Source organism: Sander vitreus, chromosome 15 (assembly GCF_031162955.1).
Source record: "Sander vitreus isolate 19-12246 chromosome 15, sanVit1, whole genome shotgun sequence".
NCBI lineage: Eukaryota > Metazoa > Chordata > Actinopteri > Perciformes > Percidae > Sander > Sander vitreus.
Window position 1 is genome coordinate 1,294,673 of NC_135869.1, and position 16,944 is coordinate 1,311,616.

Sequence of the window (16,944 nt, forward strand, 5' to 3'; positions counted from 1 at the left end):
TTACTTAATGTTGTCTATTACTTGACAGTAAAATGTGGTTCAGATTTTTCAAGCAAGGTGACTTTTTTCACAGTTCATGTTTGTCATTCACATCTAGAAATGAGACCATAGCCTTTTTCGAGGGGCTCTTACAGGCAATTTCAATGTTTCATGCATCACTGTTAGAAGGATGGTCAGCCAAACTCTTTATCGCCAAAGAAGCAATATTTGCATCAAAAAGTTACACCATAATTGTTATATAAATAGGTGCTGTGTTTTTTTTGCAATAAACACAGAGAAAGGAGAAAAAAAAGATAAAACAAAAATAATTAAATCATTCCATATACAGTGGGGCAAAGAAGTATTCAGTCAGCCTCCAATTGTGCAAGTTCTCCCACTTAAGATGAGAGAGGCCTGTAATTTTCATAATAGGTACACTTCAACTATGAGAGACAAAATGAGAAAAAAAAATCCAGAAAATCACATTGTAGGATTTTTAATGAATTTATTTGCAAATTATGGTGGAAAATAAGTATTTGGTCAATAACAAAAGTTTATCTCAGTACTTTGTTATATACCCTTTGTTGGCAATGACAGAGGTCAAACGTTTTCTGTAAGTCTTCACAAGGTTTTCACACACTGTTGCTGGTATTTTGGCCCATTCCTCCATGCAGATCTCCTCTAGAGCAGTGATATTTTGGGGCTGTCGCTGGGCAACACGGACTTTCAACTCCCTTCAAAGATTTTCTATGGGGTTGAGATCTGGAAACTGGCTAGGCCACTCCAGGACATTGAAATGCTTCTTACGAAGCCATTCTTTCGTTGCCCGGGCAGTGTGTTTGGGATCATTGTCATGCTGAAAGACCCAGCCACGTTTCATCTTCAATGCCCTTGCTGATGGAAGGAGGTTTTCACTCAAAATCTCACGATACATGGCCCCATTCATTCTTTCCTTTACACGGATCAGTCGTCCTGGTCCCTTTGCAGAAAAACAGCCCCAAAGCATGATGTTTCCACAACCCATGCTTCACAGTAGGTATGGTGTTCTTTGGATGCAACTCAGCATTCTTTCCCCTCCAAACACGACGAGTTGAGTTTTTACCAAAAAGTTCTATTTTGGTTTCATCTGACCATATGACATACTCCCAATCCTCTTCTGGATCATCCAAATGCTCTTTAGCAAACTCCAGACGGGCCTGGACATGTACTGGCTTAAGCAGGGGGACACATCTGGCCCTGCAGGATTTGAGTCCCTGGCGGCATAGTGTGTTACTGATGGTAGCCTTTGTTACTTTGGCCCCAGCTCTCTGCAGGTCATTCACTAGGTCCCCCCGTGTGGTTCTGGGATTTTTGCTCACCGTTCTTGTGATCATTTTGACCCCACAGGGTGAGATCTTGCGTGGAGCCCCGGATCGAGGGAGATTATTAGTGGTCTTGTATGTCTTCCATTTTCTTATAATTTCTCCCACAATTGATTTCTTCACACCAAACTGCTTACCTATTGCATATTCAGTCTTCCCAGCCTGGTGCAGGTCTACAATTTTAGTTTCTGGTGTCCTTTGACAGCTCTTTGGTCTTGGCCATAGTGGAATTTGGAGTGTGACTGTTTGAGGTTGTGGACAGGTGTCTTTTATACTGATAACAAGTTCAAACTGGTGCCATTAATACAGGTAACGAGTGGAGGACAGAGGAGCCTCTTAAAGAAGAAGTTAAAGGTCTGTGAGAGCCAGAAATCTTGCTTGTTTGTACCTACTCACCTGACCAAATACTTATTTTCCTGAGGAAACTGAAAATAAATTCTTTAAAAATCCTACAATGTGATTTTCTGGATTTTTTTTTCTCATTTTGTCTCTCATAGTTGAAGTGTACCTATGATGAAAATTACAGGCCTCTCTCATCTTTTTAAGTGGGAGAACTTGCACAATTGGTGGCTGACTAAATACTTTTTTGCCCCACTGTACAATGTGTCTCATGGTGACTGTATAAAAGATGTTTTCAGATTTCATATACAATATTTTACTGTATGCATGGTTTGATTTCATACATTTTACTACAAGAGCTAGAGAGGGGGACAATTAATGAACAGTTGGCACTTTGACAAATTAAACCACTCAAAGTCAAACATATAACTTGTATTGCTACATAAACATGTATCATGGAATACATATGTCAAATCTACATCAGAGAATCCAGTTCTTGTTGAAATTGTTATGTAGTGTTATTGTATATCATGAAGACAGACAAATGGAACAGAATTGAGGGAGGTCCATTAGCAGTTTAGCGAGCAGATCTGAGACAAGAATATTGACCATTCAGTGTACAAGTATCCAGAGAGACTGGCTCAGTGAGGTTAACACAGTTATTTGGCCCAAGCCTTGACCAGTGGCTTGTTTTGATAGTTTGTTAGGAGGCAGGCTACTGCAAAAGCTGGTTGATACTGCCACAAATGGTCAGAGGGATAATAGTGTCAAACAGTTTGTTCTCTTTGATGCGCCTAATTGTCCTCTCCACATGTATCCTTAACCGTGCAATGTCCTGAGTGACCAGCACTTCGCCATGAGACAGCTGTGACTTTTTACTCAGAAAAGGCGGTCTGTAAACTTTGCAAGGCACTAGGTCATCAATTCTGAATTCCTTGTCCACCATTACAGACATATCTTTATCCGAAAGAGGGACAATGCCAGATTGCCTGAACAATTCTTTGTCACTGATAGAGCCGGAATACAGTGAGGAAATAAAAGTAACAGCACCATGTGGTGACACACCAATCATTCCTTTCAGGGTAGTGTGGGATTTATACTGTGAAAACATCTCACTCTGTAAGAGTAAAGATGAGGGCATCTGACATCTCATCTCTGTACAGTCAGTAAGGACTTGGGTGTCAGAGTATTTGCCGAATACACTCGGCATCGTGCCTCTAATTGTCTCAGGAGACATCCATATCCCAACAGCACCCAATAAGGTGTACAAAAAATGTATCCAGGTTTTGATTATCCTGCTGACGGTGGACTGATGAATGCTGAAACAATCACCCAGATCTTTCTCCTTCAGACCCAGCGACAGGTACACCAAGAACAGGAACAGTTCATCAATCATCGGAAGGCATTGGCTCTGGTGGCGGTTGGGAAGCAGGGGGAACAAGTCTTAGTGGTAAAAACGATAATCATTGCATGGTCATCATAAATGTTTGTAAAGTGGGGTCCAAAAGTCTGAGACCACTTGTTTGTGGTTTTAATTATATTGAATTAGATAGTAGTGTTCTTACGGATGCGGATTCATCAGCAAGCTACTTTTAAAAACAAAATGATTAAGTATGAACTATGCCTACCGGTCGACGAGGTGAATCAGTGGCATTGTCAGGAGCTGCTGTTGTGCTGGAAGTGGATGACTGTGTACCAACAAGCACGATTCTCCTCGTTGCAGGTTCAATCTGTCTCCAAAATGCCTGTAGATGGCGGTAGCTGGCAAATCTAAAAGAGTGAAAGAAAATTATTATTACTTTTAAATCAAAGCATAACCCATTTATTGATGTTTGGAAAATGCATCATCACAAAGCTGAAAACAGGCTGTTTTTCTGAGCTTGTTGACTTTTTAGAGATATGTGGTTCTCACAGGACAGAGATGCTACAAACAGGCAATGATGATCTTATAGATTAAACTAGCCAACAGTATATAAAGAAGTTAAAATAAGCTCAAACTTAAACATCTACAGCAGTAAAATGCAACATACACATTAATGCAGCAGTAATATTAATCCATAACAATCCTATATAATAATAAAACACTGACAGGGATCATTATACTGCACTTTTCTGATAATACTTACATACTTTTACATAAGTAAGGTTTTGAATGCAGTTAGTGGAGTATTTTCACAGTGTGGTATTAGTGCTTTTACTGAATTAAAGGATTAGAATACTCTGTGTCACTACTGTGTGTGTACATATATATTCATAAATGAATGGATTTGAACACAATCTAGGTCTGCAAGAAAGTCATAACCACAGAGGTATGCAAGCTAAGTATCATATGACATAATACGTACCAGGTATAGAATCTGATGTCGTCATCCGATGCTAAAAACTTCTCTAAGCCAAACGACTGCTTCAGTGTAACCTCAGCCAGTCTCTTTTGCAGCTCCTCTATCACCTGCTGCTGGGCCTCTATTTTCTCACATGCTATATCAAAAGCTGATGGTTCTGGTTCTGCATCGTAATCATGGCACTGAAGCAGCAGTTCAACATCCATCTCTTCCTCTTCAGTTGATTCATCCTCTGGTCGTTGTGTTCTCTCCCAGACACTTGGTCTGACTGCTGGCAGAGAGTCCAGGCGAACAAAAAGGGTACAGCCCCCTCTTTCAAGCGTCGTCGTCCACCTTGAATTACATCCGTGGAGACGAAATGTCTACTACAGACTGTGGTGGTCCTCTTAATTACTAAATTCTCACGTCTCACATTGCGTATCCATATTTTCCTCACGGTTTCTTCCTTTGGGAAGTGGTGGAAACTCACAGTGGAGTTGAACTTCCCTGACATCGCTCATTGAGGTACACAGCAGAAATCACTGTTGGGATTATCCCGCTTCTGGTACTTTACTGGCATTGACATTTTCTTCTTCTCACTAACATTCAGATATTAAAATCAAATAAAACGCCAACAGTAAAAAGGGCTAGCTAGGTTAGCTAGGCCAAGTCAAAAGCTGTCGCCGTCAGATTCTACCTCTGCTACCGGCTTTTCCAACAAGCAGAAGCAAACCGGAAGTCAGGAGACCTGTTTTCCGGTTTGGTCACGTGACGCTCGGCATAAAGCCTATTGTGTCAGTAGTTGGAAACAAGCATGCAAACTTGTAAACCTGCATGAAAATTTCTATGTTTTCCTACAGCTCCAAATCTTTTCTCCACATTCACAAACTTTAATAACTTTATATCTTGCAGACTATAAAGGCTAATAGGCCATACAAAACCACAGACTTTTTAGTCCACAGATTGCACGGTGAAGGATATCTTCAAATTCAACACGAGCAGAACCTAATTACAGCCCAATTTCTAACTTCCTAGTGCTAACGTTATCCAATGAATGGGGCTGCTCATTAGTTCAATTTGTTCTAAAAACTTCTAATGACTAATACCTTAGCTAACATAATAATTCCTAGGGAGGTATAGTCTACGTTATTGCAATGAAAGTGGAATTACCTTGTCTTGTTGCATCTGGTTGATGTTTTGTTCAGCAACACCTCGCTTTCAGAGAAAATCCCACAGACCATCATGTTGGTGTGTCGTTTGCTCCGCCATTCCGTTTCCCGCTGCAGTGACCGAACAGTTAAGAGAGGCATAACATTAACAGGTTAAGCTGACGTAACATCAAACATTCTCTCTTGTAGATGGGCTACTTACTAGGCTGTATGCTAACGTCAACATTGACTCAATCATGCCTGTTAGCTAAAGTTAGGCATCTCCGTTGCCCACGGACCACTTAGACAAAAGGTAACAAAAAGCACAATCATAAAACTGTTATCTACAAAAATCTACTTAAATCTACGAGCAAAGACATGTCCATTAACTAACACTACAAAGTTACATTAAAAGGATCATGCTAACATACCTGCCAACTTTTCAAAAAACCTTGGAGTGAGATTTTGTCTGGGGTGACCAAAATTATGCCGCGCACACAGCCACACAAGTTGCTGGCTCAGATATCAGAGAATTGTAATTAATTTGATGTTGTACCCATGTTGTACCCTGCATTCTGGTGGTTTGTGGGGAGGCCCAAAGCCGTTGATAGGGGCAGCCTATTGGAGATGGACAATATTGATTACAGTCTGTGAAGCAGACATAACTGAAGGTCCATCCCCAGGAAATTTTGGATTAAGTAGAACTTATTCTGATTCATGTTCGGCATCATGACTTGTAGGGCCTTCTAGACTTGAGCTGAACATTCAACCAGAAAACTACTTTTGTGTCTAAATGACTGCCTATGTACCACAATAAAGCCTTATTCATAGACCAGTGTTTAAGATTTGACCTAGTTAGGTTGATTGATATTTTGATTAGAATGGTATTAAACTAATTCTTAACTGAAACCTAACCCATGTTGTGAATAACTGTATTCTTTTTTTTAAAGATTATTCTTTTGGGGGCATTTTTAGGCCTTTATTTCCACAGGACAGATGAAGACATGAAAGGGGAGAGAGAAGGGGAATGACATGCAGCCACAGGTCGGAGTCGAACCCGTGGCAGCTGCGTCGAGGAGTAAACCTCTATATATGTGTGCCTGCTCTACTAAACTGAGCTAACCTGGCCACAATAACTGTATTCTTAAGAGCACTTAATGAGCCTTGATGATATCGGAGGGGGGCTCCCATTTGAAGCAGGGCTCCAGATTGGCCATCTTTATGGTCATTATTGAGGACAGGGTGCCGTCCAATGCTAGGCTGTTTCTTCTTTTGGTTTTGTTCAGTCCCACAACTGAAAACACCCTCTCAGCATCTGCGTTTGCATGGGGCAACACCAGGACAAGTTTGGCAATGGCAGCAAGCCTCTTGAATTCTTTGGCTCCTGTCACCTATGGAAAATGCACCAAAACACAATGGAAAAACACACCTTGATTTTTGATTGATTGATACTGTAAGTATACTGTAGGTTGATCCATTAACAAAGTTCAGATAAAAACATGCATAATATGCACCATGCATGACACATATATGCATGCAACAATTTTAAGCAACAGATGTAGCCAACTTCTCCGGGAACCATCACCTTATCGTGGTGGAGAGGTTTGTGTGTCCCTATGAACCTGAGGGCTGTGTTGTCTGGAGCTTTGTGCTCCTGGTAGGGTCTCCCAAGGCAAAGTGGTCTCAGGTGAGGGGCCAGACAAAGAATGGTTCAAAAATCCTATGAAAAATCGAGGAAGGGATGAAGTGACCCTGCCCGGAGGAAGCCCGGGGCCCCCGTCTGGAGCCAGGCCCAGATGGAGGGCTCGTCAGCGAGCGTCTGGTGGCCGGGTTTGCCACGGAGCCCGGTCGGGCACAGCCCGAAAAAGCTACGTGGCGGACATCCCTCCATCCCATGGGTCCACCACCTGTGGGAGGAACCGCTGGGGGTCGGGTGCGCTGCCACATGGGTGGCAGTGAAGGTCAGGGGCCTCGACGGACCAGACCCGGGCAGCAGAGGCTGGCTCTGGGGGGACGTGGAATGTCACCTCTCTGTGGGGAAGGAGCCGGAACTTGTGCGGGAGGTGGAGCGCTACCGGTTAGATCTGGTGGGGCTTACCTCTACGCACAGTCTTGGTTCTGGAACCATACTCCTGGATAGGGGTTGGACTCTTTTCTTCTCCGGAGTTGCCCAGGGTGTGAGGCGCCGGGCGGGTGTGGGGATACTCACAAGCCCCCGGCTGAGCGCCGCTACGTTGGAGTTTAACCCGGTGGACGAGAGGAGTCGCCTCCCTACGCCTGCGGGTTGTGGGGGGGAAAAACTCTGACTGTTGTTTGTGCATATGCACCAAACAAGAGTTCAGAGTATTCGGCCTTCTTGGAGACCTTGAGTGGAGTCCTGCATGGGGGCTCCAGTTGGGGACTCCATAGTTCTGCTGGGGGGACTTCAACGCGCACGTGGGTAATGATGGAGACACATGGAGAGGCGTGATTGGGAGGAACGGCCTCCCTGATCTAAACCAGAGTGGTTGTTTGTTGTTGGACTTCTGTGCTAGTCATGGATTGTCTATAACGAACACCATGTTCGAACATAGGGATGCTCATAAGTGTACTTGGTACCAGAGCACCCTAGGCCAAAGGTCAATGATCGATTTTATAATCGTTTCATCTGATCTGAGGCCATATGTTTTTGGACACTCGGGTGAAGAGAGGGGCGGAGCTGTCAACCGATCACCATCTGGTGGTGAGTTGGGTCAGGGGGTGGGGAAGACTCTGGACAGACCTGGTAAGCCCAAAGCGGGTAGTGCGGGTAAGTGGGAACGTCTGGAGGAGGCCCCTGTCCGACAGACTTTCAACTCACACCTCCGGCGGAGCTTTTCGTGCATCCCTGTGGAGGCTGGGGGCATTGAACCCGAGTGGACAATGTTCAAAGTTTCCATTGCTGAAGCTGCGGTGAGGAGCTGTGGTGCCTCAAGGGGCGGTAACCCACGAACACCGTGGTGGACACCGGTGGTCAGGGAAGCCGTCCGACTGAAGAAGGAGTCTTTCCGGGATATGTTATCCCAGACGACTCCGGAGGCAGTTGCAAGGTACCGAAGGGGCCCGAAGGGCTGCAGCCTCTGCCGTGAAAGAGGCAAAGCAGCGTGTGTGGGAGAAGTTCGGAGAAGACATGGAGAAGGACTTTCGGTCGGTACCAAGGTGCTTCTGGAAAACCGTTCGCCACCTCAGGAGGGGGAAGCGGGGAACCATCCAAGCTGTGTACAGTAAGGATGGGGACGCTGTTGACCTCAACTGAGGAGGTAATAGGGGCGGTGGAAGGAGCACTTTGAGGAACTCCTAAATCCGACTAATCGCCCTCTATGGTAGAGGCAGAGCTGGAGGATGAGGGGGGATTGGCATCAATTTCCCTGGTGGAGGTTGCTGAGGTAGTTAAACAACTCCACAGTGGCAAAGCCCCAGGAATTGATGAGATCCGTCCAGAAATGCTTAAAGCTCTGGGTGTGGAGGGGTTGTCTTGGTTGACACGCCTCTTCAACATTGCGTGGAAGTCTGGGGACGGTGCCTAAGGAGTGGCAGACCGGGGTGGTGGTTCCCCCTTTTTTAAAAAGGGGGACCAGAGGGTGTGTGCCAATTACAGGGGTATCACACTTCTCAGCCTCCCGGTAAAGTCTACTCGAAGGTGCTGGAAAGGAGGGTTCGAGTCGATAGTCGAATCTCAGGTTGAAGAGGAACAATGCGGATTCCGTCCTGGTCGTGGAACAACGGACCAGATCTTTACTCTTGCAAGGATCCTGGAGGGAGCCTGGGAGTATGCCCAACCAGTCTACATGTGTTTTGTGGATCTGGAGAAGGCGTATGACCGGGTGCCCCGGGAGATACTGTGGGAGGTGCTACGGGAGTACGAGGGTGAGGGGTCCCTTCTCAGGGCCATCCAATCTCTGTACGACCAAAGCGAGAGCTGTGTCCGGGTTCTCGGCAGTAAGTCGGACTTGTTTCAGGTGAGAGTTGGCCTCCGCCAGGGGCTGCGCTTTGTCACCAATCCTGTTTGTAGTATTTATGGACAGGATATCGAGGCGTAGTCGGGGTGGAGAGGGGTTGCAGTTCGGTGGGCTGGGGATCTCATCGCTGCTTTTTGCAGATGATGTGGTCCTGATGGCATCATCGGCCTGTGACCTTCAGCACTCACTGGATCGGTTCGCAGCCGAGTGTGAAGCGGCTGGGATGAGGATCAGCACCTCTAAATCGGAGGCCATGGTTCTCAGCAGGAAACCGATGGAGTGCCTTCTCCAGGTAGGGAATGAGTCCTTACCCCAAGTGAAGGAGTTCAAGTACCTTGGGGTCTTGTTCGCGAGTGAGGGGACAATGGAGCGGGAGATTGGTCGGAGAATCGGCACAGCAGGTGCGGTATTACATTCAATTTATCGCACCGTTGTGGCGAAAAGAGAGCTGAGCCAGAAGGCAAAGCTCTCGATCTACCGGTCAGTTTTTGTTCCTACCCTCACCTATGGTCATGAAGGCTGGGTCATGACCGAAAGAACAAGATCCAGGGTACAAGCGGCCGAAATGGGTTTCCTCAGGAGGGTAGCTGGCGTCTCCCTTAGAGATAGGGTGAGAAGCTCAGTTATCCGTGAGGAGCTCGGAGTAGAGCCGCTGCTCCTTTGCGTCGAAAGGAGCCAGTTGAGGTGGTTCGGGCATCTGGTAAGGATGCCCCTGGGACGCCTCCCTAGGGGAGGTGTTCCAGGCACGTCCAGCTGGGAGGAGGCCTCGGGGGAGACCCAGGACTAGGTGGAGGGATTATATCTCTAACCTGGCCTGGGAACGCCTCGGGATCCCCCAGTCGGAGCTGGTTAATGTGGCCCGGGAAAGGGAAGTTTGGGGTCCCCTGCTGGAGCTGCTACCCCCGCGACCCGACCCCGGATAAGCGGATGAAGATGGATGGATGGATGGAGATGTAGCCAAGCCACACCTGCCAAAAGGAAAGACAAAAAAGAAGAAAAAAAATATACCTTATGCTTCCGGGTTGCCATTTCAGCCCAGAAGCTTTCCATTTCAGTTTCGTCCTGCAGGGATATCATTGGCATGGTCTGATGATTTAGAAACTACTCACCCAGAAGGTCATGCTCCTCTGGCCCATGGTATGGGAGGAGATGGGGAAACCTATTTATGAAAGTAGAGTTACAAGTTGTTAAGTTTTAGGTATATAGTCATCAACCAGCAGCAGTTCATACGCATCTTTGAGGAACAGTCACATAACAATAGCTCATGTGCCGTTTAAGAGTGAACATACTTCACAATAAAACACAGTGTATTTTAGCCAAGATGATAGACAATATTTAGAGAAAAAAACTAACCTTTCAACAAAGTACAGGACATCTTCGATGTCACTTTCAGGCATCTGCCGTACATCTACAAATGTTGCATGTCTGATCAGTGGCAGCTTCTTAAGTGCATAGTCCACTGCACTTGTCAGGAAACACAACACAGCTTCATGGAATGAATCCACCTGCTGTGGTGTGACGTCACCCTCGTCAAGTAATCTGTTAAGTTTAGCCCTGGTTGTGAACCCAATGTTCAACTTTCTTCCTGTCACAGATACAGCGTATCGGTATAAGGTACAAGGCTAAATATATCACAGTGTTTGATCATAATAATAGTCAAACACCAACCTGGTAAATGGTTTGCCTTTTCTTTAAAGGCAATTTCACAAGGCTCCTCGTGGCCCTGCAGAGCTGCTGGAACCAAAAACTTGGAACATAGCTTGCATACGAAATTCACCATCTATAACAGACATTACAAAAATAGTAGGTGAAACCTGTTTTTAGAGGATCCCTGCAGATATCAGCAAGAAACACAGAATTGGGGGGAAAAAAACAGCAAAATCCAATCCCACCTCATCATGTAACAAAAATATTGACGACTGCTCTCTCGGAAGAAGCAAGTTGAAAGAAGTGAAAGTTGGTACGGTGGCTTGGAAGAACAGCAGGTACACTTCTGTCACGGGGTCAGTGAATGTCTGCACAAGTCTATTGAACCTGGCCTGATTTTCATCTTGAATCAATCAATAAATAACACAAAAAAGAGGTTGTCATTAATACAAGTACGTGACTAACAATCCATGTAGTTGCTGCATAATGAAACTGAAAATTGATGACCATACTAGCAGATTTGTAGTAGCTGGCCAGAGGTTCATACAGCCTCAGGATCCTGGTCACACGTCAAACGTTCAAGGCTTAGCCAACGGACTGAGATATGCAGGAGGACCTCCATGTACTCCGCTTCATGGAGCTCACAAAACTCTGTTTTAGACATTTAATTCCATATCATATATTTTCTACAGCTCAGCATTTCAATATTACACTTAATAGTATCAAACATGCATACCTGTCAGGTATCCTTTGCGATTTGTGCTACCCATGAACCAGTAACCGATGTCCACTACCATATCCTCCAAATCAAAACCGGACATCTGCCATGCATTAATCAATCATAACACAACCAGTCAATGCATGTAATTAGGATACAAATAAAAAGTTACATGTAAAGATAAATCAGGCCTTAACTCACTTTAAAAAATCCCACTCCTGCAGCTTTGGCGGACAACCATGAATATAGGTGTTGGGATGCTTCTGGAGCACCCTAGAGGCAATGGAATTACGTGGTCCAATGTTCACAGCTGCATTGTCGACTAAGAGACCAATGCAGTTCTCCCAAGGGATGCCATGCTCCTCTATGGTGGAGTTAATTTTGGTGAAGATCTCACTTGCTGTCCCACGTCTCGTCCCACTTGTTGTGCACATACTTAAAAACTGGTGGACAACTTTGCTGCCCATGAAGACCTGGACAGTAAGTGGGTTCATCTTTTCCACTCCTATAATGACAAGTTAGAATCATAAAGATGTTCATGTTGTTAGATGTTTAAAAATACACAAAGCACATGTTTTGCCGAGGAGAAAAATCTCAAATAGTTTGTGAAATACCAGTGTCATTCGACCCATCCGTAACAAGGGTATACGGGGCTTTTTTCATCTCCTTCACAAGCTCCTGTGTGAAATATGGTGCGAGTGCTTCATTGGTAATGCAGGATGACTTTGTCCTTGCACACCTGTACTCCTGCGCTGTCTTCAAATCGCCGAAATATTCTTTTAGGAGAGGCCCCAGGTGGTCTGCAAAGGCTAAGGGGGACGTTGTGAACTACCAAACCAGCTGTCATTTTGACCTCAGCCCTTCTTGTCTGTAAGAAATTAGAAATGATTAATCCTCCCAAAAGACCATCGTTTATTTCAAATAGACATCTGCGATAATAGGGCACAGGTAAAAAACACATTCAGCAACTAAGATCTCAAATTAAGAAAACTGGACTGTGCTACACTGAAATACAAACCACAAATTAGTCAAAACTATCAACCATGACTTTACCGTGATCAACTATAACACAAAACTCTTGACTGAACCTTGACAGGACCATTACACATACACTCATACCTTAACCTCTTGTGCAGACATACACCCAACAGATGGAACAGGCATTGCATATTGGGATATTGTGGCTGTGGACTGGAGAGTTCGTTGCTTATCTTGGTGGCCTTTGCCTTTTATGTGGCGCACTACATCTGTCACACCCTGGTGGCAACATGAGTTTTCAATACGGCAGACTGCACACCAGTAGTGCATGTTGAGGCTCCCTCTGGTAATAAATGGCCATGAAGAGGTCCACTCATTTTTGAAAATGGATCTCTATGTTGCTGCTCCAGCCAGAGCACGACTCTTCTGGTCCTGCTGTTGGAGGGGTCTCTTCTGTCTGTCCCTCTGTGTCTTCTTCCATCTGCCTTGTTGGTCGTTCTATCTGTCCCGTCTGTTGCTTCTCTGCGTGTTTGTCAGTCTGTCCTGTCTCCTGCTCTCTCTGTCCTTTGTGTTGCTCCTCTGTCTGTTGTCCTGTCGTTTCTATCAATCTACGGTGGCTCTGAAGTGCAAATCACGACAGCAAATAGGAAAACACGACGGCAAATATGAAAACACGACGGCAAATAGAAAAACACGACGGCAAATAGGAAAACACGACGGCAAATAGAAAAACATGACGGCAAATAGGAAAACACAACGGCAAATAGAAAAACACGACAGCAAATATGAAAACACGACGGCAAATATGAAAACACGACGGCAAATAGGAAAACACTTCAACAAATCAGAAAACACAATGACATTAACTTCTACCGGAAAGGGTAGGGCCTATCTAGCAGAGGACGGACCCTCCTGATTGGACAGACGGACTGTCTGTCTTTTAACAGGAAATGAGTACTCTCTCACTAGCTTGCTAGACCGCATCCCTTCATTCGGTGCCACAATTGGTAAAGGATGTTTTGCCGTTATTGTGGGAAAAAGTTGTTGGAGAACCAGCCGAATTTTTGCAGTGGTTGTGGCGAGAGACTTGGAGAAAGTCTTGAACCAACTTCTTTGGCTCAACCCACCAATGGACCAACTTCAGGTAAGTTAACGTAACCTTATTTCTAGCTAATGGTGGGTTCCCCATGCCTGTCGGTCCGCAAGCTAAGGAACAAAATAATGTTCAAAATGATATACTCGATGATGTTGCGCTGTATTAGTTCATTGCGCTGTATACATTTATAGCGGGTGTTGTGCCAAGGAAGTTTCCCCCTTATAAAGTTTGTCCCAGGCCGCGTGAGCGCGCATGCATCCAGTGAAGGCGGTGTGGCACTAGTAACAAGTGTTCATCTGCCAAAAAGTGATTTCAGTCAAATAAAAAGGTATTTCACATAAATATAAACGAGTAAATTAGATGCCGTAATCACGTAAATGTCATGCCTGATCACGCTATAAACTGCAAATTCGATTGAATTAGGTAACAAGAAACATAAGTTTCAAAAAGACATAGGCTATGCTGTTATCACGGACATTTAGTTATGCATATTTGCATATTATGATCCTTTGCAGACGATCTCGTTGGCACCACAACACCCCTGCCTAACAGTGAAGTAACTGCTTTCTCTCGCCATTCAGATATTTAGTCAATCATTTATAATCAAGGTGATAATGAGATCAGATATCTGTCAAGGAAACCGTTTCCTCAGTATTCTAGCCATGTGTTTTATTTGTTACCGTTACTTTTGTTTCTATGAACCTGCAATGCATGATTTGCCATTTTATAAGAATGCATGTTGTGCTTCCCTGTAGTATCTCAGAAACCTCCATCCAACCCAACCCCAAGATTAAAAACCTTTCTGGAATACCGGAAGAAAAAAGCAGAGGAAAGGCAAAAGTTTTCCTTTGGTAAAATGCAGGGAAAGAAAAAGGAAAAAAGGAAAGTGCAGGTAAGCGAATGTGTTTTGATATAGCTCAGAGTGAGAGTGAATAATTACTCCAACTCAACTCTAGTGTTGTCTTGCTGTTGACATCCCATCATAGATCTAAACTCAGGGAATTCTATGTTGTTTTCTAAGCCCCCTAGTAGGGTCAATTTAATGGCAAACAATATAGATCAAGTCATGTTGGGAGATAAAATATGTAAATGTTTGAAATAGGTTTCTGTATTGTAGTCAATTCACTCAGAAAACAACATAGAATTCCCTGAGTTTACCTATTGGACATATTTCTTACTTTTAAACTGATTTCTGATCATAAATATCAATTGTTGTGTTCTGTGGAAATGAAACTTCAACACCTGTTATTTGGCCGAGATCAAGCTTTGATTTATTTTATTACAAAAGTGTCTTCCAAAACTGCTGTTTACTAGGATTTGAAGGAAGGATTAGGGTTGCTCTGCTTTGAGTCACATTTTGAGTGAAAGATCCATTTTGGGTCAAATGTGTAACATTTGCCAACAGAGAAACAACCACTTTTGAATTAAGCACTGTTCTTTAAACCAGATGAAGAGCCTCCCTACCAGTTCCTGTGTTTTTTATTGCAGATTAATCTTGGCTTGATGACTGCACAGACGGGTGGTTTAAAGCCAGTACGTGGGAAAACCATTCCCTTATCAACCGACTCTGACATCACCGCTCAAAATCTTCTTCATCAGAGTGTGAAAAATGAGGGACTTCAACCAAGACTTGGATGAAGGAGCCTTCATCCTTCTGTATCCAGATGGATCTGAAGTCATTAGTCTTAGTTACTTTTTAGTAACTTAGTTACTTACTTTAGTCAAAGTCAAAAACATTAGAGTGTACATTAAGTCCCACTTTCTGTCAAATTTAAGCACTTTAAAATAAGGGTTGACACTGTACACGACCCCTTTAGTCTTGTTAAACTTTCTGGCCATACATAGAATCTTTAAAAAAAAAAAAAGTCTGAATGGAAAATAAAGGGGTCATGTGACCTGCGTCACCACCTTCCTGAATCTAACAGAAAGTCGCTCTTAACAGATAAAGATGGCCATTAACTGTCATTTTTCTGTACTCTGCATGACAGCTGTCAGGGAAAATGAATATGTCCTGGCAGGAAAGATCATTGCTGTGTCTATAGTACACGGGGGACCAGCACCACATTTCCTGTCAAAGGACCTTGTTAACCACATTGTAGGGAATCCCAGTTTCGGTGCCACTGTGGAAGATATTACAGATGAGGAGATAGGGAGAGTTCTGCATCACGTATGAAGTGACCTTGATTCAAGTAGTGGGTTTACTAAGAGAGCACATTATTTAATTCAGAGTAAGGTCACAGTGAAATGAACAGACCAGAAGTTTCAGATCTCCACTTCTATCAGTAAGACAACATTTAAGTACAAAATAATTTGATCCCTGTTTTGTTTGAGTGGTTTACCATTTGACTGACCATTGCAAGATTCTCACCCTATCAGGGATGGGTTTGCTATGTCTTACAAAGTCTTTTTAACAGGTCCAGGAAGCAGAAGCAGTGGAATCTCTGCAAAATGTACTTTTGCAAAACAGCTCCATGTTCCAGACTGCTGGATGCTTCCTCCATGTGAAGACTTCTGAGGACAAGCAAACACTTGTGGAGGAATACCTCAGACGGTATATTCTACACAGAAACCAAAGTGTTATTCAAAGGTAATAGTTCTAAAGACTCATTCTCTGCCTCCATTCATCAAACATATTTCAATCTCATGTTTAACAACCACATACTTTCCAGTCCCATGATTTATCACTTGAATGCTTTAAAAGTGGCTACAGATAACACTGTGTGACATTCACAAATGGTAAAGTGGGTTTAGTGAAAAGTTTGAGTGTTCAGTTTGAGTTTTCAGTCCCAGGAAGACTGGTAACTTAGACTCTGGTATAGTTACCATGGTAACTGAAACCATCTGTTATATGAGCATTGTTCCTAATAGATTCAAAGAAGTCTTCACCTTTTGACCACACTCCAGCAGCATCCGTGTGTGTTGGCCCCACTCTTGTGCCACTCTCAGAAGAACCTGACAACTGCTGACATGGAAAGCCTGTTTAGACCACACCTCAGTCCAGCAGGAAGTAACAGTCGGCAGAAAGAAGGAAAAGCACTTGGATTTTGGGCTGATTTTCTTCTTGATTGTGAAGGTTTGTTATGGCTTTTTTATGGGGTTTGTAAAAAGTGAAAACCTTTCGTTTTCACACTGTGTCAACTTAATTTACTTGTTAGATGATAAAGACACTAAAACGATGTTGACTTTTCCCTTTCAGAAAAAGCAACTGCTGTGTCCCTAGAGGATGCACTGATGTTTGCTACAGGGCTCGCATCCCTTCCACCTGCTGGAATAACACCACTACCATGCATTGAGTTCTTAACAAATTCACCATTCCCTATGTCAAACACCTGTGCAAATACGCTAAAGCTCCCTCTCCTTGAAACATACAGTGTCTTTAA